This window comes from Ixodes scapularis, unplaced genomic scaffold, assembly GCF_016920785.2.
Source record: "Ixodes scapularis isolate PalLabHiFi unplaced genomic scaffold, ASM1692078v2 PGA_scaffold6__148_contigs__length_123643588, whole genome shotgun sequence".
Classification (NCBI taxonomy): Eukaryota; Metazoa; Arthropoda; class Arachnida; order Ixodida; family Ixodidae; genus Ixodes; species Ixodes scapularis.
In genome coordinates, this window is record NW_024609881.1 from 71,048,603 (window position 1) to 71,072,524 (window position 23,922).

General features: G+C 42.2%; 1 pseudogene; it reads left to right on the forward strand.

Moving 5' to 3' along the window:
* Positions 1-1,957: 1,957 nt before the first annotated feature.
* LOC121838318 lies at positions 1,958-23,920 on the forward strand (annotated as a pseudogene).
* The last annotated feature ends 2 nt before the right edge of the window (positions 23,921-23,922 follow it).

Sequence of the window (23,922 nt, forward strand, 5' to 3'; positions counted from 1 at the left end):
TATGCCGGATTGCTCATTGCAAGTTTTTTTTATTATAAGCTTGTTTGACTGAGCCTATCTGCACATAAATTGCACGCTTGCAATCGTGTCATGTGGCGACATGAAATAATGTCATGTGATGCTATGGTGTCACGTCCCTATAGTTGGTTTTTATTTATCTATAGTGATCACGTGATTATGTAACGTAGACTGATGTGTGATGTGATTAACATGTGGCGATTATCTGATGACATGCCATCATAAGCGTTCGACATTGCTGCAGCAATTCTTTTGAGGTCATATGGGTACATATATAACGGCTTCTATAAGTTTTCCCATTATAACTCTGGTAGTGCAGACTACTGAGTGAGAGTTTCGTTTGATTTCAGCTTAGGGACGAAGTGATATTTGCAAAGAAACCTGGTCGTGTTGTGTTTTACGTTACAACTTTTTGCGATTCTAACAAGAAGCCAGCCCTATAACCGTTGTGAGTGGCAAGCTTTCTAGAGCCACCCTTTCGCACTGACACAGCATGATTTGAAATTATTACAATAATTTATATTTAAACTTTTGGTGCGCAAGTTTTTCTTGAAATATTTAGCCACCAAGGGGAAAGACACAACGGCGTATGCGCGTCGAATCTCCTGCAAGAACAGCGGTCGCTTCCCTAAATGCTTGGATAAAAAATGGCGTACCATTTTGACTCACACGATTACCAGCGACCTCCACACTTCCCCGTGCCCCGTTATTCAGCAGCGCCATAAGTTGCATGGTGAACTTAAGACAGTGTAAATTTGAGGCATTTTCAAGATTTGGGCATTTCTCACGGGACGCTGGACACAAGTCATCAATGTGGGACGGCTCCGCGAGTCGAGAGACGGGTGTTCACCCTAGACGTGGTTATGGCCCATCTTCCCAAACGCCGGGGTCTTGGCTTCAGGGCCCCGCTCCTTCCTGCAGAATCACAAGGCTTAGCTTCTGAGCTACGCTAGGCCTTGTATCTTCGGTGGTGGCTTTCTTAGCTACTCAGCAAGCTATGCTTCAGTGTAACGGCACTACAGCCATCTTGGTACCTACATTTATTCTTGCTAGTTATCCGAATCTCTATATTAAATCCCCCCCCCCTCCCCCCCCCCCCCAGAACAAAAAAAGCGGTACCTTGATTTTAATAACCAAATCAAATGCTCTGTGACAAAGCCACACAATATCGCCCGAGTTTCCTGGCACCGTATCTTAAGTTCAAAAAGTCGCAGTTTCACATAGTAATGAACGCCATTACTGCCCGCTCTTTACTGGGCACAAAAATAGCGGCGCTCACAAAAATATATCGGGATTCCAGTTCTGATACTCGAAAGCGAAGCTTATTTAGTTGGTCTACTTGGCTCCCGGTGAAAACGAACCAGCCCGTTAAAAATCACATGTTGGAAAGAGCACGTTTGAAGTCTCCACGTAACAACCGTGCCCTTTTTTCTTATTTTTCTTTCCCTTCATTAAATGAACTTTTCACGCGCTTTGTCCTGTTGGCCGCGGACAGCGTTGCCCTTATCTGTTTTCAATATGGTTCACTGAACTTTTCCTTGGGCAAAACATGGAAATAAGCGGTTGGAAAATTTTCCTCAGTGACGCGCAAAATATCGTGGGTAAACAATATGTGAATATGTTTTTTGTGGTTTTTTGTGTGCGTACGTAAAGGTTCAGCAACCAACGCAAGCAATCCAAATAAACAAAAACAAGGCACAATCAAAAAAGGGGAGCTGCAAAGTTCGCGTGTCATCACCTCGAGCACCGAGTTTTGGTGCAGTTAATAAAACAAATATTTACTTAACTGCAGACATTTGTAGCTTGGCCCACTACAAACAAGGCGATCCTGTCAGGATCGACCAATGGCAGCAAAGGGGAAAAAATGCTCAAAGGTCTTTTTTTTTTCGTAGAGCTAGCTATAAAGCTTTCTTCTGGGAGTAATGGAAATCAATACATCATGTGGTATACCGACAGAGATCTCGTCGCTGTATTCATATTGTTAGAGATAGTGAACTCTGCCGGTGCGAATAGCAAGCACAATGTTCACTGTAAGAACGACAAGGGAAAGGATGTGGACTGGTGAGTGATTTCAAAACTTTCTAGTTCATTTAATTAGAATTGGGAATAAAAAAAAAAACCGCTCTTCGTATACTCGAGTGGTTTATCTTTTTTTTCTAGACTAGTCTTCGAGTTTCCGTCTTTGTTGCGATCAGTCTGATCTTAACTCTTTAATCTGATCTTAACTGCAGGCTTGATGTGGTGACTTATAAAAAGTAGAGCTTAACACTAAAAAGTGCAAGGGAATGAGGGGTTCTGTAGTTGATAAGGATGTTTCAAGTTACTAATAAGTCAAGTTTTACAGAGAGTATCGTCCCACAAATACTTGGGCGTTTATATTCAATCTAATAGGTCTTGGGAAGTTCATATTCAATAGTTAAAAATAATGCTAAATGTATGTCTGTATTTTTAAAATGGATTTTTTTATCCGTCTCCAAATCTCTAAAACATCTTCTCTATAAAACCCTCACTTACTCCAACCGCAAATACTCCTCTTCCCCTCTTCAAACTGGGACGACGGATTGACATTGACCTCTGCAATTGAAGCAACTCAATATAGATATTTTCGCTTCATACAAACTATCATCGCACCTCTGCGTAATATCTATGAAATCTAGTTTGAACGTGCCTAACCTTGCATCACTTAGAAAACGTTCTGGTTTGTGTTTGTTTCAAAAAATCAGTGAAAATCTTCCATGGCGTAAAAGCTACTAACAGATCCCTTCTATGTACCATCGCGTCTCGATCACCAACACAAGATAGGCATGTCATCGTACAAAACTTCACAGTTCATTCAAACTCAAGCATGCTTTAACGAAACCATCTTCCAGTGTCTGTGAAAAGCTTATCCGATGGCGCCGCCTTCAAAACTTCCCTGACAATTGCAATATTTAGTATCTTATTAACAGGGAAATATTTGCATTCCTAGAATTATGATTTTCCGTTGAGCATGCCTAGGCGGTTTCCTTTAAATTGAGGCTTTCGGATATACTATTGGAATATTCTATTTTAACGTGAAACGTTCCATGGGTATTGTTGCTCGGGATTTCGCGAAGCCGCATTTCGTGATGCCGTGGCCTGTGACATTCCATAATGCAACTCGCTCAGTGTTTCCTTGTGAGACGTCAGAGACCTACATACTAATTCAGTTTCTCCGCTAAATTTCGCAGTGAACTTGAATTAGTGTTTAGGCCTGTGATGTCCCATAATGCAAAGCGCGCAGTGTTGCATTATGGGACGGCACAGACCTACACACCCATGTAATTTCTCCACTAAATTTACCGAGGAAGTTGAAGTGGTATATAGGTCACGTTACATCAGGTCACGTGACGCCAATTGTTTCGCTAAATTTAGCGAGAAAATTAACGTCCCCTGACCTACACACCAATTCAGTTTATCCGCTAAAATTAGTGGGAAATTTACGTCACGTGACATCACATCACGTGATTCTAGAACGTTTTACGTATGCAACATAGGTGCCCAACAATTTTTCATAAAATGTTTTCTTATAACTTTCGCATGTTTTGAGCGCATTGCACGAAACAACGAACCGTATCTGAAAGTTCAGACAAGTTTAGTTTCAAATGAATCAAATACCGAAGGAGCTGGGAAGGACCACGGGGTTTCGGCGACTGTCATCGTCCTAAGCCCCGTCGTCCTTCACGGACTCGCGCTTCAGCCTAACTATGAGCGACATATTTTCAATGTTACTTTAGGGTAACCTGTGTACAATTTAGTAAGACAATGTTAAAGTATATGTTTATTGTTTATAGAATTATAGCTTTGAAATATTTACAAACAGGTCTTGGCAGGTACATTTTTCCAAAACTTTAGATTTTTACCCGAGCATAGTTGTTAGATTATCACGTCTACATTTATGCAACATGCCTACAACATATTTCATTATCCTCCAAATTATATTGAGTTTCCTAGTCAATTGTTAGTTTAAAGCCATAAAAATGGTGTGAATCAATGCGTTTTTAGATATGGTTCAGGTTTAGCTTTTTTTTTCTTCTAAACATTACTATATTTTTATTTTCTGGCCTCACATTGGTGAATAAGTATCAAGGGAGCTAGCTCTCGCTGATATAACAGACAACACATCGAAAAACCTAGAACAGACTATTCACGCTTGGTATTTTTCTTAATCTTAGGACGACACTTTGTTCGATAGAGCACAATATTTTACTTCTAAAACTACAGACAATCGGCGGACGTGCCAAGTTTGAATGGGCCCTAAAGCCTCAACTGCACTGTACAATAAAAGCCGGTGAGTCGGCTTTCCCGTACAACATTCGGAGAGCCAATCACTGCAACGTACGGAGGCAGCGCAGCGAATGCCGATGCCGAAACATATGTTTAGACCAAAAAACGCAGTCGGAGTTCTGACATTAAGCGATGCAAGCGTGACATTTTGCATTGCTTAATGTCACAACTCAGACTGCGTTTTTTTGGTCTAAACATATGTTTCGGCATCGGCATTCGCTGCGCTGCCTCCATACGTTGCAGTGATTGGCTCTCCGAATGTTGTACGGGAAAGCCGACTCACCGGCTTTTATTGTACAGTGCAGTTGAGGCTTTAGGGCCCATTCAAACTTGGCACGTCCGCCGATTGTCTGTAGTTTTAGAAGTAAAATATTGTGCTCTATCGAACAAAGTGTCGTCCTAAGATTAAGAAGAATACCAAGCGTGAATAGTCTGTTCTAGGTTTTTCGATGTGTTGTCTGTTATAATCAGCGAGAGCTAACTCCCTTGATACTTATTCACCAAATTAATACAGTGATGTCTCGTTAATATGGACACTTCCGTTCCTCAAAAACATCGTCTATGATGCGAGTTGTTCATAATAACGAGACAAAAATGCAAGTATTTCCCCAGTTTGTCTCTAAAGATGGTGTCCATACAGCGGGGTAGCCATATTAACAGGGTCCATATAAACGAGACATGACTGTAAATACAAATTGAAAAATGAGGTGCAATTTCGTGCTCCGGCCTGAATCAACAATTTTTCCCGCAGGTTTGTGATGTATAAACTTCCCAAGATGCAAAAGTCCCCGGACAATTATGAAACTCCGGAGGGTGAAGAGATAGCTTACTATGACTCAAACAGCAAGCAGGCCAAGACCAAGTACTGGACGAGGCTAACACACGGCCATCTACGATCGAAACAACCCTGTGGCCCACACCCTGAAGCCTCTGTATGAAAAGCAGCAAAAAATCAAGGTTAGGATGGTTAACTAGGCTGGTTTTATCTTTTTAGTGGAACCGTTTTACAGAGAGCATATAGTCGAAGTTTCTTACCTAGTAAGTAATTAAATAAGACACGATGACAGTGCAGTGGTATATTATAAAAAATATCCCAATGGGAACCCTGCTTATGTGTTCACAATTGTTTCGAGCCCTTAGTACGTACTTCTCTTGATGAGATATTTAATATTTAACTGGACTTTGTATATTATGTATTAGCATAGTCACAGAAACCGTTCAAACGCTGGGAGTGGATTAATATATTCATGCTTCTTGATGCATGGTTCGCGCTTTGGTGTTTTTACTGGCTAATAACTCAATTTCATTGGCTGCAGAGCGATGAAATGGTTCTCAGCAATCGCCACTCAGTTGGCTGTATAAACTTCTAATGTCTATAGTGCTAAGTGCATACTCTAAACGACTTAATTTTCGCAAAGACCTAATTTTCGTGAATTTATCGAATCGCTTACAATTGGTTAAGTATATCTGCCGCAAACAATTCCGGTAAAATGTAAACTCATTGGAATTTATATTAAAATCCCACCGTGTCGCGAAAATTAGAGCCCGCGAATTATTCCAAAACTTCAGCTTTGACCTAAATCGCGAAGTATTGAGCCCGGGAACAATAAGTCGTTCACAGTATGTAATTTATTGCTCGGAACTGAATATTTTGTTTTCAATATTACCGTTCCCTTCGTTTCCTCCATAACTTGCAGTGGTTTGTTTTTTCCCTGCTCAACGGAACAACAGACGTGGGACGTTTAAAAAATTTAATGAAATTTCACTAACCAAGGCGCTACAGAAAAAACAGCTATACGCGTGTTTCTGTTAAAAGTTATAGTAATGTTATTATGATGGTAAACGTAACAATAATAGGGATATTATAGTTACGTACGTAATACGGCAACGCTCGTACATGAAGGGCATTCTTTGAGAGGCGCACAATTTAGAGATCAATTTTAAATCAGTGCAAAGCTGTATCAGCTTCTTTGTTTCAATTGAGATCTCAAAGAATCAATTTTCACTGCCGAAACATCAATTAGCCTGGTGAATGTCTTGCTAAGAAAATAGATAGATGAAAACATAAAAGTTACATTTTGCCGTCGTTCAGCTTTCTTACATTTTGCATTGCAGCACCTCGCGTACGTGGCCTACAACGACCAGGCTCCAGAGGGATTCAATGGAACGAAGGGCGGCCATTCTAAAGGTAAAATATACTCGTGGAACTTATTCTCTCAAACAATATTCCTAATTCATTGAAATGCCTCCGCCGGTCACAAAGCTTGTGTAATGGTAGAACAATCGAGGTTGCAATAATCCCCTGCCCCCCCCCCCCCCCCCCCCCCACACGCACACACACACACCCTTCTTTTTTTTTATAAATCACACAAATGTCTGATACCAAAAAGACACCAGAAAGCTTCGTTTCCACCCTTAAGCGCAAAAAAGTCTACTGATTGAGCCTATGCTCTGGAGGAGAAGCAAAACAACCATGACATCCAGATCTCAAATCTTTAAATAGGGCGCAATATCCCAAATTTTCAACTTCCCTTGGAACGAGATTCTAAAAAGACAATAATAGGTTTAGTTTTGCATTTTTGATAGCATGGCTACAATTTACCGACTTGCCACTGGGAAGCCGTGGCGCTAGTTGTCTTGAGAAAAATACATTTAAAGGCTTTTTTAGCAAATCTTTTACATTAGGTTTGAAGTGTACCTTTCACTAGCTTCGCAATAAGTAGAAAGGCGTTTAGTAAACCAAGGCGAGACCTTGTTGAATATTGAAAATTTTAATTAGAAAAAAACGCTAGTTAGTGGTAATAAAGATATGCATAAAGTGATAGTTGCAGGGTTATCCAAGACTGCGGTGACGACAGAAAAACGAAAGGAGAAGCAAAGAAGTGTCGAACACCGCTGAATATTTAAATCCCGAAGAGAAGCTCACCGGAGATATGTTCACCGGAGAAAAGCTAACCTAATTGTGTGCGGGTGCGGAGAAAAGCTCGACAGTCTAATGACAAGCGCGTACAAAAGCTCACATGGAATTGAAATATTATAGAAAGTGGTCCTCATCATAAAAAAAGTGTTTTACACTTTTATGTTTCAGGTGCCTCTCACGCAGGCGGCACATAAAGCAACAGTTAGCGCGAAGCAGTTTTTCGCAATTAGGGATGGAATTGATCAGCCACAAACTTTTATCGCAGAAGTTTGTGCCCCGGATGAGCAATTTCTATTGCACGATACCCGTTTTCACCTCAAGAAAAAATAAAGTTTCGCTTATTGTTCATACGTGGCGCGAAGTATTTTTTATGAGATTTGGTTGTCGGAAAAAAAGCGATGCTTTTGCGCTTGGAACGTGTGTGTCTTAATAAGAAATCATATATCCAATCTGGAATGCACCTAAAAATATCTGAATGATAACCATAAAAGCAAAAGTCTGTAATGATCCGCGAGGAGGCGCACTTCTTTCAAGTGGTTCTTGAGGTGAAAACGAGTAGAGTAGTTTTAATGGCAACCACTAATATGTAAGAAAAAAGCCGTTCGTCGGTTATGTTGACAGTGTCATGCTGTGTACTCACTTCACAAAAAATTTCTCGGCTCTTCGCAGAATAAAAAAAAAGTTATTTAAATAAAAATTATTTCAACTTTAATGTAGGTTAATCTGATATAAATCGGACGAATATCACTCAGCTAGTAAATATTCACTTTTTATCAGTATATGCCTTTATTCCCAATTTTTTCGATTGCCAAGGAATATATTTATATATAGTTTGAACAAAAGAGGGAAATGGGAAACCTGGGAGAAGGGAAAACCCAGAAATGACCCACTCGGAGCTTATAATCTAGAGACTCTGGAACACGAACTGTATCTGTCAGTTTCAGGTCAAAAAGACGCTGAAGCTGGATTGTCCAACCGATAGATCACGGCTCGGACATATTACATATACAAAAAATTTACCTCAAAGGCGTGCACTCTTAAAAGGACCATGAAATGACCTTTTTACTTTTTCCAGATAACTTTTACATTAAACCGTCAATGTTCACTGAATGCCGAACAGGCATCCGTTTTCGTCTCGGTTTATTAACTTCTACACAAAAAATTATTGAAATATCGACTTTTTCATTCTCTCCAACTGACCGCAAAACAAGCCGTGACGTAAACCGTTTCCGGAGCCGGAAGTTCTCTCGGCAATAGGAGAATGGGAGTGTTAGCGGCAACGAGTTGGGGTGCGCCGGTAGGTTTTACTGCGCTCATGTCACCGACGTATTTCCTGAATCGGCGCCTCTCATCGCCGCATCGCAGCTGAGCGAAATTCAATGAGATATGTTGCGCTACAGCGACAGCATGGGACTAGTCCCATACGCCGGTATGCCTGTTGGGAAGTGCAGCGAGTCTTCCGGTGAAGACTCCAGAAGTCAACCACCCTGTCATTGTTGGCAGAAGGGCCGGCCCGTGTCAGTCGTTTGCAAAGCGACGTAGATGGCGTTTTTCGCGGCCTCGGAGATGCAGGAGCGAGCCGACGTTAAAAAAGATACGTTTGAACTACGAGTGTCAGCAAGAGCCACGTAAATACCTGTTTACACTCGGAGCGGACGCGCGCGTTCGATGGAAGTGCTGTATTCGCGCTGTTTGTAAGCGCTTCGGGACCGTTCTTTTACGATTGCAACTCGATACTGACGCGACACTCGGCAAAGAAAGGTTGGACCGGGGTTGTACGTATACCTCCCACGAACTGTTATAGCTCGACAGTGACGTGCAGTCTGTCAGAATAAAAATGGCATACTAATAACAAAGTGTACATACCGTGTTACGAAGGTAATCCATACGGCGTTTATTTCAGCTCTATATCACACAAAACAAGATAGAATCGACGAGAGTCCCTTTTCGACGAGCGTTCGTCAACACTGCCTCGGAAAACAAGGGGAAGAGATTGACCTCACCTCTTAATCTAGAATTGAGGTCAGTGATCAAACTATAATACGGGAAGGGTCCACAAGGGTCGCGCGGGCATATCCATTTAGCACGCCAGCCGGTCGTAGGCAGACGGTCTTGCGACGAAGCAACGCAGCGCCGAGTCGGAATGCCTGCAAGGCCTATATTCTGAGCACCTCGCTTCGTCGGAGTCGGTGGATCCAGCGTTCTTGTTCGTCGTGGTCTGTTTTAAGTACTGTTTTCTTGCTGCTTGAAGTCGGCACGCGCGGGAAGAACACGTTCAGTCAGTCAGAGTTTTGAGAGGAAGGAAAACAAAGAAAATAAACTTTCGTCGGCGGCCGCCGCCACCCAAGTAACTGTCGGCCCTGCCCTACTGCGCACGCGCAGTAGTTGCTTCGTTTACCACACGATAGATGGCGCTTGGCTCTCAGCATTATCAAATTTGGCAATTTTCGCCACACATCTCTAATTATGCTACAAAATGTGGATCTGAATATTATTTAACAAAACTTTTAGGAAACATTCGCCGGCTATTTATTGTTTACGATCGCGGAGCTGGTGAGGTAGGCTCTTACCCAATAGGTGACTTGGATTTGGCTGACGTGCTCCATTTCCGCGGATGCATCGTAGTGAACAGGCGAAGGAAGGAAGGCGCAAAAGAGTCCAGTTTTCTTTTAAAAGTTCTATAGCAAATAAATTTTTTTGGCTTCCTATTTTTGTGTTTTTGTGTTTCTTTTCACACTTTTTACGACGTGCGGTGGATGAAACTCGATTTTAAAATCATTTCATGGTCCCTTTAAGGGTTTTACATGTACATGAGGACGTAATCTTAACGAAAATCAACCAAATGTTAATAAAAACAAAAAAGCGTGTCAGAGTGTTCGCTACGGATGTCCACCTACAGAAGTGTTAGAGGCTAAGAAATCTGTTTCACTCGGCCTCCAAACAAAGAGAGGGGTTATACACTACGTTCTTATGCTGTCCAATAAAAATTTACCCTGTTAATAGACGTTTGTGGTAATTTTTTTGTTGGTTGTTGAAATTACAAATTAGGAGGAGGGGCTTCCGACATCTATCGTCGTGGGCAATCGAACGCTGTTCAAGACGGCCGTGTCTGCTCTCTTGGCGAACCTAGTCTATTGAACGCTTGCTGCCCACAGCGCAGGGAGAAGATTGGGCTCTCACGCAATTGAGCGGAGTAGAGTGCATTCTCTCTCGTTAATTAGTGCACAATTTCACCGAAAAAAAAAAGTATGTCTTCTGGTTATAAGGACACGCCTCGGCGCTGTTTGTGCAGGAATCCTCATGGTGGGAGCCGCCAACACTGTATGGCTTCAGCACAGCGTACCGAGGTTTCCCATACTGCACGGCGGAGAATATAGTTATCCTAAGAACGGTCGAGAGAACGCCCAGCTCTTCCTCTGTGTCACTTTCTCTGCCAAAGATTCGACCGACATAATTGGTATGAGCTGTTTCGATTTTTAAATATATAGTTACAGCAGAATTAAGACCGGAGAAAAACCCAACTTAAACACGCCCGAGGGGGTTTCTGAGATCGCCTAAAATGCGCCGATAAGTCACTCTACTGGATCTAAGCATCGAAGAAATCCATAAATCATGGCGATGCCCGGCCGACTTCCCAATTAAAAAGCAATCAGAAATCGTGCACACCGAGGGTATCTCTGGCGATGGGAAGAGCATTGTTCCGGCAGCCAGAACGACATGTGACCAATAAAAACGCAACATTTCGTAGAAATTGTAAACGCCGTTATTACAAAATACGTATGTTTTTGTAGATGACAAAAGCAAATAAGAGCAGTTGACAATTTCTTTTTCTAGAAACGAACATATTACTGTAATAATCGTCTTAAGAACAGTACACTAAGTTGTTATTTCTTTTTTTTTTCTGCGAGACAGAGTTCGTGTCGCCAGCTCTCGAGCAAGCACTCGCTGGGTTGAATCGTAGTCCGGGCTGTATCGGCAACGAGCATCACTTCATTTGATATATCACTCCGCTGTTCCACCGGATGGATGCGTGAGAATCCTTGGCTTGCTTTTAGCTGAAAGTGGTCCTGGTTTCTGAACATGCTTCTCCCATCGCCGAAGATCTTTGGTTGTTTTTAATAGGAAAATCGCCTGCGTATCGTCGTGATCTTGAGGTTTCTAGGATGATTGGGGCCAGCAGAGTGAGTTATCGCCATATTTAGGCGATCTCAGGTTCTCTACCGTATACTTAACTATGTATCATTGAACGCTCATGGAAGCTCGAAGTATACACTGTGATTTCTGTTTTTTAAGCTTAACAAACTTGTTTAAAACTCGGCGTGAACGCTACACTTATGCAGTTTCTGCAGGTGAGTTATACGGCTGGGGGGACATAATATAAGAGGGTAATCGGAACGATCAGAGGGCTAATTGAGTAAACAAATTTAAATATACTTTATATTACTGACAATAGACATCAGGTTCCAATTAGAAACTTGCTGAGCGTCTTGGAAAACCACTAAATAGGTTTTTAGAAACACTCTGAGCCCGTGAGAAGCGCAGTGGAGCGCTAAAGTTGCCAGTCGTGCAGCAGGAGCAAGGTTACCGGTGCGATAAGGTTCCCGCGCGATTCTTTCGTCTCTTATCAGAGCCCCAGTCTTGTACCTGTTGCCCAAGTGGACCTTTAGCGCACTAGTAAGCTTCTCACGCATTTAAAGTATTTCTAAAATGGTTTATTTTGTGATTTTCGATGATCCTCAGCAAGAATCTGATTGGAACCATATGTTTATTTTCTCTAAGTAATAAGTTCATTAACAAATATTTCCTCATTCTTCTACTAATCGTTATGATTAGTAGTATACTACACCTAGACGGTGGATTTGAAAGCGCAAAAGACTGAGAAGAGAAGGAGGGGACAGGACAGAGCGCTTACTTACAACTGTCAAATTTAATAGAGCATCTTGAGAATGACAAGGTGGAAGTGAAAAAAGAAAAGAAAGATGAAATTAAAGTCACTGCTGCTAAAAAGAACATATTTAGTATTATAAATTGAAATAAAAATTATTTTAACTTTAGCCAAAGGCAAAGTACTTGTCACGTAAAAAAACCAAAAAACTCTATACTACAAAAAGCGAAAGAAAAAGAAAAACACGAAATAAAAGAGAAAAAGTTACGCTGAGCAAGCGGCTAAAACGTCTTCAGATAAAACACCGCTAGAACTGAAGTTCTCTCTGTGTTTCAGGTCTTCAGGGGAAACAAATAAGGAACTGAAGTTCTTTTTGTGTTAGGGTCACTGATGGCGCGCTTATGCACTTATCGCCACTGGTGAGAATGACTTGAGCCTCGTACAGTTCTCTGGTGTTTTTGTCACGGAACCGCTTTAGAACTTTGGTGTGGTTGAATGTTGGTGAGCATTTGCAGTCTCTGACATGCACCGCAAGATGTCCCGATGGTGCTGATTTTAACGTTTGGGCATGTTCTCTTAATCTGGTATTAATACATCGCCCCGACTGACCTAGATACACTTTGCCGCATGTAAACGGTATTTGATATACTACTCCACTTTGACATTCCACATACTTGAGTCGATGTTTTACACTGCACTCTGCCTGTTGATGCTGTTGGCAATTGATCTTAGGGCAGAGCCTTTTTAGTTTGTCCGGAGCTGAAAGCACAACTTCGACTTGAAACTTCGCAGCTGTTCTCTTCAAGTTGTGGGACAAGCGGTGTATATATGGCAGAACAGTCGGTCGGTGTTTCTTTCGTTTTTCAGTGTCACGTTTTTTATTTGAGGTCATCAAGGATTCGGCGATGTCATATATTATGGAACTCGGATATCCCGACGCTTTCAGTCTTTGTACTTGAGCATCGAAGCTTTCCCCCGCTGAGTGCATGCAAGATTTTTTAAGAGCTGTATTCAGGCAATTTTTTGCGATTCCTCTTTTTATAATTTTGGAGTGAGCCGAATCATACTGTAAAAGACCTTTCTTCGATCGAGGGGAATACATCCAGCAAGCGTGGTTGTCGGAGAACACCAGTCTTAGATCTAAAAAGTGGAGTACGGAGTTCACTGGTGACTCTTGGGTGAACTTGAGACCTTGGCCATTTTCTAAAAAGTTAGATTGGATGATGTTGAATATTTGCGTCTCATTCTCACTTGGGCGAACTCCGTACTCCACTTTTTAGATCTAAGACTGGTGTTCTCCGACAACCACGCTTGCTGGATGTATTCCCCTCGATCGAAGAAAGGTCTTTTACAGTATGATTCGGCTCACTCCAAAATTATAAAAAGAGGAATAGCAAAAAATTGCCTGAATACAGCTCTTTAAAAATCTTGCATGCACTCAGCGGGGGAAAGCTTCGATGCTCAAGTGCAAAGACTGAAAGCGTCCGGATATCCGAATTCCATAATATATGACGTCGCCGAATCCTTGATGACCTCAAATAAAAAACGTGACACTGAAAAACGAACGAAACACCGACCGACTGTTCTGCCATATATACACCGCTTGTCCCACAACTTGAAGAGAACAGCTGCGAAGGTTCAAGTCGAAGTTGTGCTTTCAGCTCCGGACAAACTAAAAAGGCTCTGCCCTAAGATCAATTGCCAACAGCATCAACAGGCAGAGTGCAGTGTAAAACATCGACTCAAGTATGTGGAATGTCAAAGTGGAGTAGTATATCAAATACCGTTTACATGCGGCAAAGTGTATGTAGGTCAGTCGGGGCGATGTATTAACACCAGATTAAGAGAACATGCCCAAACGTTAAAATCAGCACCATCGGGACATCTTGCGGTGCATGTCAGAGACTGCAAATGCTCACCAACATTCAACCACACCAAAGTTCTAAAGCGGTTCCGTGACAAAAACACCAGAGAACTGTACGAGGCTCAAGTCATCCTCACCAGTGGCGATAAGCGCGCCATCAGTGACCCTAACACAAAAATAACTTCAGTTCCTTCGGTGTTTCCCCTGAAGACCTGAAACACAGAGAGAACTTCAGTTCTAGCGGTGTTTTATCTGAAGACGTTTTAGCCGCTTGCTCAGCGTAATTTTTTCTCTTCTATTTCGTGTTTTTCTTTTTCTTTCGCTTTTTGTAGTATAGAGTTTTTTGTTTTTTTTTACGTGACAAGTACTTTGCCTTTGGCTAAAGTTAAAATAATTTTTATTTCAATTTATAATACTAAATATGTTCTTTTTAGCAGCAGTGACTTTAATTTCATCTTTCTTTTCTTTTTTCACTTCCACCTTGTCATTCTCAAGATGCTCTATTAAATTTGACAGTTGTAAGTAAGCGCTCTGTCCTCTCCCCTTCTTCTCTTCTCAGTCTTTTGCGCTTTCAAATCCACCGTCTAGATGTTCAACCAACTTGCCCCCCAATTAATTCTGAAGTATACTACACCCCCTTGGTTTTATAATTCACCTGCACAAATCGCATAATTAACTGTAGCTTCTGTGTTTTATTTTTGCTTTTTAACAAATTTGTTACGCCTAAAAAGAACAGCCTGAATATGGTGCTATAGGTGAGAAGTGGGTATCCTTGTAATTGATAATGATAACTTACAGCTTGAGAATCGCAGGGTGTGACAACTCCCAGGCATCTTATTACTGCGAGGCATTCAATCAGATAGCGGCATCAGCCGATAACAGCCACGAAGGGCGAACCACGAGGCAATAAGTGCGAACGCGGTAATACACTCCCCGGGTTTCTCAGGCTGTCGGGAACTATAATCGGCAACATCTCTGACGTGGTCATCTGGTTTTCGATTTGCCATTCAAAATGCTTGAGCGCTTAATGATATTTTTCTCGCAATGCGATTGTCCATCTAGAACATAAATTGACTCCCGACTACCCAAACCTGCGCCGAGTTCTCGATCACCCGCACTCTCGCAGTACAGCCTGTCTGAGGTCGCCATATGGCAAAACCTGATTCTCATGTACTGCCTGGTATGTAGCAATGGCCACCGGAAGTCCCACCATCGGCCTTTCCACCAGTGATAAAGCGATAATAGAAATTATTAGCGGAGAGCAGCGTCTTGTTAATAGTTTACCGACGCCGAATTTTGGTTGCCATTCGATAAAACGGCCGACGGAACTATAAGCACCAAAGTAATTGCGTTTTTCTTTTTTTTTTTCAGCTCAACATCTACGTGTACAATACGCCAACGTCTACCAAAAACACGCGCCACCTACTATACTGAATAAATACCCAAAATTTAAACTGCTGTATGAAGGGGTCTACGTTACTAAGAAGAACGAAAGCCTCTTTAACGACACTCTCAGAAGCTTGGGAAGACAGCGTCTGCAATCGATTGCGAAGCGCGGCACGTGGAAGAAAGGTTTGTGATGCCATTTCTGCTTCAAGGGACGTTTACGTATATTTTGGGATAGCATGGGAAATACTAAATAGTAACATTTGAACGGCAGAATATGAACGAATGAAGTCTGTTTTTGTATATGGAGAAGGCGAGGTCTCCGTCTTAGCCCCGACAGTCATGTCACCATAATCAGTGATAAATTAAGAGACGTTAGCGTGGCAGCAAACAAAGTTTACCTGCCACGCCAACAGCGTGGCAGCTAAACTTTAAACAGGTGCCGTACACCATAAGGAGTACTGTGCGCTCGCCTCGTGCTAGGGCGAGGTTACTAGATCAGCTCACTTCTGGATCTCCGGCGAGTGATCGTACCGCTCAAGCCCGCCACCAGTCGCGTATTCTTCTGAAACGCTACAGTAAAGTGCCAATTAGACGCCGTGCTTGAAAACTTGTGTGCTCCGTCGAGTACACTCTAGTTACCATAGCAACCGTCCCCAAAACGGTGGCAGGTCGAACGACGGGAGGCGAACCTCCGGGGGAGAATGGGATACTACTCGTAGAAGCAGCGTTTATGGAAAGTTTCTTAGCTGAGTTGTTCTAATAACGCTTTCTGAGTTTAAGGAAACTATTGATAGAATTTTCGAAATAAATAGCGCGATGGTCAAGTAGAAACTGACTGAACAAGCGCTACTCACAACTGCCGTTTTAATCATAACACAAAAGACGAAAAAGAGGTAGCGATATGCATTTCGAAAATGCATATCCGACGAGCCTACCTTAATATTTTAGTACTAATAGAGTGCCAAAACAAAAGATAGCACAAGCTTCCGCGACCAAACCCTGCCGTACATAAAACCTTTTTGCTCGGGTAGTGGGCCTGGTATTGGGAATGATATCTTGCGTAAAATTAAAGATGCAAATCCTCAATAACTTCTGCATATACAAATTCTCCAAGATCTCCACGTGATCGCCGTGTCCACGAACGCCATCTGTTGGAGTGACGTCTGAAGAAGCGTGCACTCTTCCGTCTTATCTATGATCTATAAAAATTAAGAACCGAGTAGAAGTTCTGCCTCTACTACGCGCTCGTCGCCTTCTGCTGCAGCATCTTTGGATACGCGTGCGTCGAAGTGTTATCAAAGGCAGAAATTAGGCCGCGATCGAAACGGACCATCTACTGACTTCTTAACCTTTCACCCCCTATACACTATTCGCTTTTAATCTGATCTAGTAGTAAATGTTACTCAATATGCCTGTTTTCTATTCCGAAGCTCCCAACATGATGGATATTTTATTTGAAACTGTGGTCATCTAACACCTTTCCATTTTCTGCAGATATATACGCTGCAGTGGTGGCTCCTTATATTGTGAAGGATAATCTTTATGTCGAAAGTTGGAGAAACGGGGCCGGAAAAGCGGAGACATCATTCTGCCGAAAGACTTACTCCGTGATGAACGTAAAGACAGTAATAATCATGTTCGGTCACCACAAAAAAGATCAAATCATATTCAGTTATAGAGAGGACCATAGCAAGTGGGCAGTCGCCGAGAAGGTTAACTTCTTCTGTTTTTCCTCTCTTAATAGGATGGTGAGTAATTTTCCATGTATTTAAACGTTTAATTGAGTAGATTGTTTATAAATATGATAAAAAGTAAAACACAAGTTTTTGTTTCAACGAATATATGGTGAGATGCCGCGTGAGCATTGTGGTAGTTTGATGAGACAACATGCGTAAACATTGTATACATTTTATAGAACTCAAACGTCAAATGCGCATTCCTATTTATTTTGACCTTGGTTATAATGCGATTGCTTCTTTCAATGAACCTGCGTGTGCTTGAAGCTCAGTGACTTCCAAGTCTTTGCAGGCTTGAAAGTCACATTCATATGTCACATTCGTCTGGAGCGCGCACGGCACCGAGAAAATGTCGCCCCCAAGGCCACGCCACCGTGTAGGTGCACCACATGACGCACTACCAGGCGAACGCGAAGCATCCCGCCGTGCGACGCGCTCGGTGCGGTCACTGCAAGGGCAAAACATGAACTGCTGGACGGTAAAACATATCTGCAAGAGTGGGGCGACGGCTCGCGCCATCTAGCGAGGAATGAAAGTTACAAATTGTCTTTCAAGTGGATGGTTGAAGTATGTACTTGTTATACCGAAAATTCGCCCGCCAACGTAAAAACAAAAACACATGGACTATGAAACAGAGTGTTTACACATATGCGATTTTATTGTCGGACTGGTGACAAGCAATAGGTACACGTCCGGTGCGAAAATCGACAGAGGCGAGGGCACGCAGGGGTTAAAAGAAAAACAAGAAATTAAATTAGGCGATAAAAAGCGGCGCATGGCGACAACACGACAAAACCATCAGAACGAAACCCGAACACGCGTTACTGCAACAACACACTGACGAACCTTCGGGCAGCGGGGCCGCGAAAAAGAACAAGACAGCACTCAATTCCCGACACAACGCGAAACAACTCACCGCTCGCGACACAATCTGCAGCCGGGAAGCAAGTTCTCCGGTGCAAAGAAGACGAAAGTTCCGAAAAGGCAAGTCCCCACTGCCGGACCCAAGGTCCAGGGAAAAGTCCAAACGAAGTCCGAAGACTCACCGACGTCTTGAATCCGACGAACGACGAAAGCTTCACGTGCCCGGCGTGGTGGACTGATTGCTCGGCGGATGACGCAACGCAGCACCGCACACACACACTTCCCGAAAAGGGAAAAACCGACGCCCGTCGTCACTGCTGGAATCGTAGCCAGAGCAGAGGGCTTGAGGGAAAGAAGATAGCAGCGCCGACATCACGTTCTCTCAAGCTGCGGGCCGCCATGTTTCGCGAGACGAGGACGGAAGACCGACGACGAGGCGAGAGAGAGAGAGGAGGTGCCGAAGGAAGCGGAGAGCGTCTCAAGGTCGCAGTGCGAGGACCTGCATGCAGACTTGTACACGTTACTGAAAAATAGTAAGGAATTACATTTACAATTACTCGAGGCTAAATTGTAATTTATTACAGTTACAATTACCCTCCCATAAAAGTAACTGACCGTTACCCCCAAAGGTAATCCGTTACTTTCGTGGCGTTACTTTTAACATTAGTGTCGTCAACTAAGAAACAAAGGTACGAGGGTTATTCAAGTTCTTATTGTTGCCACCTGTTCCATTTAATGACCTTGAGTAGTTTGAGCAACAGCTGGCTCTCGAAAGTCTCGTCAGACATTTTGGGTTATTTCTTTTTCAATATGTCGACTGCTACGCTGAACACCATTTGAGCTGAGGCACTGAATGGGAGCGCAATGTTGTTCCTCACGAACGCTTCATGCTCTGCATTGAGCTTTTTCAGCGAAGCAGGGGAACTACTGTTTACCTCGAATGTAGAGCAAAGCTTCGTCGTTGCAGCTGTTGCCTGCTATTCGAGAGATTTAGTAGATCCTTCCAATACTTCCGATTGCCGCGATAACGGTACCCGATAACGATATGATGCATACGCATAGACGGCGGCGAAGTATCGGATATCGTTATCGGAGTCATCGGACCGATCTACTAAAATTCTCCATTGTCTAAATCGCGAAGCTGTAGAAGTCATCAATAGCAAAAAAAAAGTTGTAACAGTAAGGTGATAATTAAATAATAAATAAGGTTTCGCTCGATATTCTTCTTCCTTTGGTTCTGAACAGTTCGAGCCTTACTTGAGATGTTGGTGAATAAAAAAAAAATGTTTCCAGTATATAAATATAAGTAATAAAAGAAAAAGGACACTCATAACAACAATTAATTAGAACGTCGATTAAAACAAGGAAATGTAAACGCACGTCTGCCGTGTGTACCTTCCTTGGTGCCGTTCAAAAACGCACGGAGCACGAACCGATTGCAGTTTACTCCGGTGTTCTCCAGATAGACGTCCGCTGATGCCACGGGCAGCAGAGGGTAGAGTAAGCCGTGCTATGGCCCCACTCACGGATTTCACTCTCTCTTCAAGTCCAGAATATCAAGTCTACGTCAGCCACCATTATGTTTTATTTGTAAAAATATCTGCTTGTGATAAGGTGCGTCCTGCTGGGGCAAAACAGAAAGAAGAAGAGGGGAAGACTGTTACCATTTTCTAAGTGCTCGCAAAAAGCTGACTCACGAAAAGGGTAGGGTAGACGGAGCGTTGTCTCGTGTTGTAACATTATGAAAATGGTTGTGGTCACTATAACCGAGAAGGACATTGTTAGTTATTTTCTGTGCACTTACCTCCTCGAGCTTCTCGAAGAGGCGCACAATCACTTGGTGTCCTCCTCTCCCCGTCTTCGATCGCAAAGAAAAAACAAAGGGACTAAAAAAAAGCGGAAATAACTCGCCCCCCCTCCCCTTTTTTTTTTGTTGTAGAATTGTTTATTTAGATTTTTTGACATTGATGTTAGGGTCTAAGAGAGAGATAGATTCAGGGGCTTGGTGTTGCAAAAAGAGGCTTTGCGGAACTGAAGAGTGCCAAACCTCCCTTTGCGCTGGTCGATTCGCGTGACAGTGTCACTGCGCTCGACTTCACAAAAATGAAAAAAAAAAATAAAAAGAAGAAAAAAGCTTTATTTAGAATGGGGGGGGGGGGGGGGCTGGTCCTGAGAAAAAAAATGTAACGGATTACAAGGAATCCGTTACGTGAAAAATGTAAGGGAATTACTTTAAAATTACTCTAGAAAATATGTAATTATTCCGTTACTACATTACTGATAAATGTACGGGATTACAAGTAATTTCGTTACTTGTAACGGATTACGTACAAGTCTGCCTGCATGGTCTCCTTCCGACGGTGCAGCTGGTGCGGCAACGCACCGGTGCAGCGCGCGGCATGAAGTCCCAGGCGAACGTAGTGCAGCCGCACCGACACGACAAGGTGAACGTGACGCGTCCGTCGGTGCAGCGCGGTGCGGTGCGGTGCGTCCCAGGCGAAGGTGACATTAGATTGGACTATTTGTCACCACTAACGTTTCTTTCTGCATAAGTAGATTACATAGTTACTTTACTCACGAGTAGAATATAGTTCCAGATAGTCTGGGTTTAACTGAGGTTACCCACCGGAAATTGAGGAGCGAGCAGGAAATGCTTAGAGCTGTCAAAACTTTCCCAGTGGGGAATTTTACGTCCCTGATACAGCAGTTCCACGAAGAACTCAAGCGTCTTCACCACAAAGGCACAACTACAACGGGTGTCCAGAAAGACAATTTGGGCCCCTTAAGGAACTATATTACCTTTGCGATTCTATCAGTCACAACATATACTGCATTTTATGCAGTCGGTGTACCTTTGAGGCAAATTTTCTATAAAAAAAACGTTTTTGCTTGAAAACCTTCTGCATAGTCGTTGGCGATCCCATGCTAAAGCGTTATCTACAAGTTTTGGGAAGATTGTGGTATCTCTAATCTTGCTTTATTTCGTGCTGAAATTTTTTCAGCTGTACTGCGAATTTTCTTCGCTCCGTATGCGCTGCGGCCATAGTTCTTGGGTTAATCACTTCGTTATCTGTAGCATTGTTTGAACAACGGAAGAAAGCGAGTGTTCGTTCCAAGAGTAAGCTTGACTCCCTACTTGTGTGGAGCTATCTCACTTTCCTGACTATAGTCCGCACCCTGTGTATATTGATAGCCAAAAATAGGGTCAAGAATAAAAAGTTTTTTGCTTTGATGGTGCGGACTATTAAGCATCTAGCATTGAAGCATCCAATGCTAAATGCTTCAATGCTAGATACCTCCAGGCATCTAGCATTGAAATCTATCAACTATTCTTTCAATCGTAACCAATCAGAGCTCGGCGTCGTTCTGACGTCACCGCAACTCCTACGCAAGAAGCAGACGACTTGGTTTCCGGATACTATTTGCGATTATAGAAAGGACAAGCTGTGTTTTTATTACAGAGAAAGAAGCGAGCCTACGAATTTTAGAGGACTGGGAGGGCAGCTGAAAGTTTTACGCTCACAGGCGCTTGATATTTCAAGGTACCAATTTTTCATGAAGCTTCAATTGTTTTCAAGATTTGTCGTGGGCAGTTAGTGCTGCCGCCAATGCTGAATGCAGCTACAGAAATTTTTTTTGATACGGGTAATTTTTTATGAAGTTGGTTTACGTTTTTGTACAGACATTATTTAATATTTTACATCGAAAAAGAATAAAAATAATGAAATTAATTTGTAAATTTCAGAAAAGTGGAATTGAGCAAAAGACGCTTCGGCAGCCCTCAATTTCCCGTGAAAAGTCATCTCCGAAAAACACCCTTCAAATTTCACTCACAAAATATAAAAATCCGCAAAATCGTAATTTTATTATAGTCATGCGTTATACTCGGCTTTTCATGAAATCATTCAAGTCTCATTACAGCGATCGACCTAAAAAAATATCCTCGTATAGTCTGCATCTGTAGATAGTCCGAACCAAGTAAATTTTCAAATTGTATTAATGTGTAGTCCTATAATTCACGGAATATAACCCAAAAAAATGCGGTACCTCAAAGCCGCAGACAAGCTGCGTGCACATCATACCAAATACTAACTGTTCACTGCAGATGTGTTGAAAAAATTAACTGGTGACCTCTTCCCGCAAGTATGTTGAAAGCATGGTGGCTTCGAACATGCCTACAGAAAATTTTCACATGACCAAGAGTTCGACTCATATGGGAACAAAAGTCGCCTCAGACTGTCCTCAGACTCGTTTGTACATTGTATAAGCAGTGCGACACCGGTTTCATTCACTTCTTTTCCACTAAACCTAGCGGGGGAACTAATAAAATATATATGATCTTGGCTTGCCGAAATAACTGGTTGATGTCTTTTTGTAAAAAGAATTTAAAGCTATCGCTCCTTTAGGAAAAATGCTGGTCTTTACATTTTTTGTTTTCTTTTTTTATCGTGCTGACTGATAGTCTACTGATGTATTACTCAGTAGTGATTTCAAATGTGTAAATCGTTTTTGAAAAAACTTTACCAGATCCTGAGTTATCAATAAATTTGCAATTTTAATTAGGTCCCCCTTACGGGTCGTAAGCGTAAAATTTTTCAGACTATATGACATTTTTATTGAATTGCATTTACCAAGGCATGCTTTATGCGGTGATGCTATTTTTGTTGCTTTAAATGTCATAAAATAATTTTAATTAATTAGTCTTAAAATGTATATAGCCTCCCGTATCGTGCAACTTGACTGCAAACGTTTTACCAATGCAATAGAATAGACCCTTTCCGGAATTCAGTGCCATCTGGTGGCTCAAATGGCAGTTTATCTTTTACTATACTAATGGCGGCAATGAACTTGTGGTCTGCAGTATTTAATAGGGCTCCGTCACTTAAAGGTCAACGGTAAACGAGAATATGCACATCACTACAATTATTTTGCAATCTCTTTTAGTGTCAATGGCGAAACAAATGCAGCCAGTCGGAACGAAGCGCCAACCCACGTAGACGCCTTGATACACTTCTATACATCAACGGCCTTACAGCCGAGTGAGCGCTGCTGAAAGATTGACCGGGACCGAGTTAGAAATGAACGCTTACGCAGCTCTTGCGTCCAATTCCTGCTTCACGCCGCGCTAACATCTAGAATGTATAGGCCTCAAATCATCTGCTTAGGGAGCACCTTCAACTTCTTTCTTCATCAGTAAACGGAAGGCCGCCATTAGTATAACATATATGCCGTTTTCAGATGATGATAATAATGATCAAAGTCGCCAGACTGAATTCCGGAAAGGGTCTATTAAAGCAGGCCTAAAATAGCCTCCCCGCACAAGACATGTCTCTGTGAATGCTATTCTATAAAACGCTCTGACGAATTCTGAAGAGTTTTACAATAACAAACCGTCAGGAGGACCTAAGTAAAGTTACGACTTTTTGACAACTCAGGAGCTAGTAAAGCTATCTGAGAAATAATTGCTTTTTTGAAATTACCACTCTGAAATACATCAGTATGCTAAATTGCAGCATCATCCCTTAAATACATTATTTGTCTTTTAAAACAAAATGGGGCCTTTATTTTTTGCAGTGCTATGCATTCATCTATTAGAAACAGTTTGTTTGTAATGTGAAAAAATATTGTTATTTTCTGTCCCGCAGGAATCCCAGTACAAACGGGGTGGCGAAGTGACCTGCATGGAGAACGCAAAACTCGCGCATCTCTTCCGCAACAGCATCAAAGAAGTGGAAATGTGCGATGACTTACGAGGAAACCGAATTCCTGAAAAATAGACGTTAGTTTAACATAAAACTTAGCTTTAACTGTGAACTCAACGTTTCGTGGCATGAAGGGAAGGCGGTAACACAAAAGAGCGTGATTAGAAAGTCTAATTAAAGAGGTACAATTTTGTTGTATTTGAGCACAAATTAGAAGCCACAATTTTCCTGTCTTGATA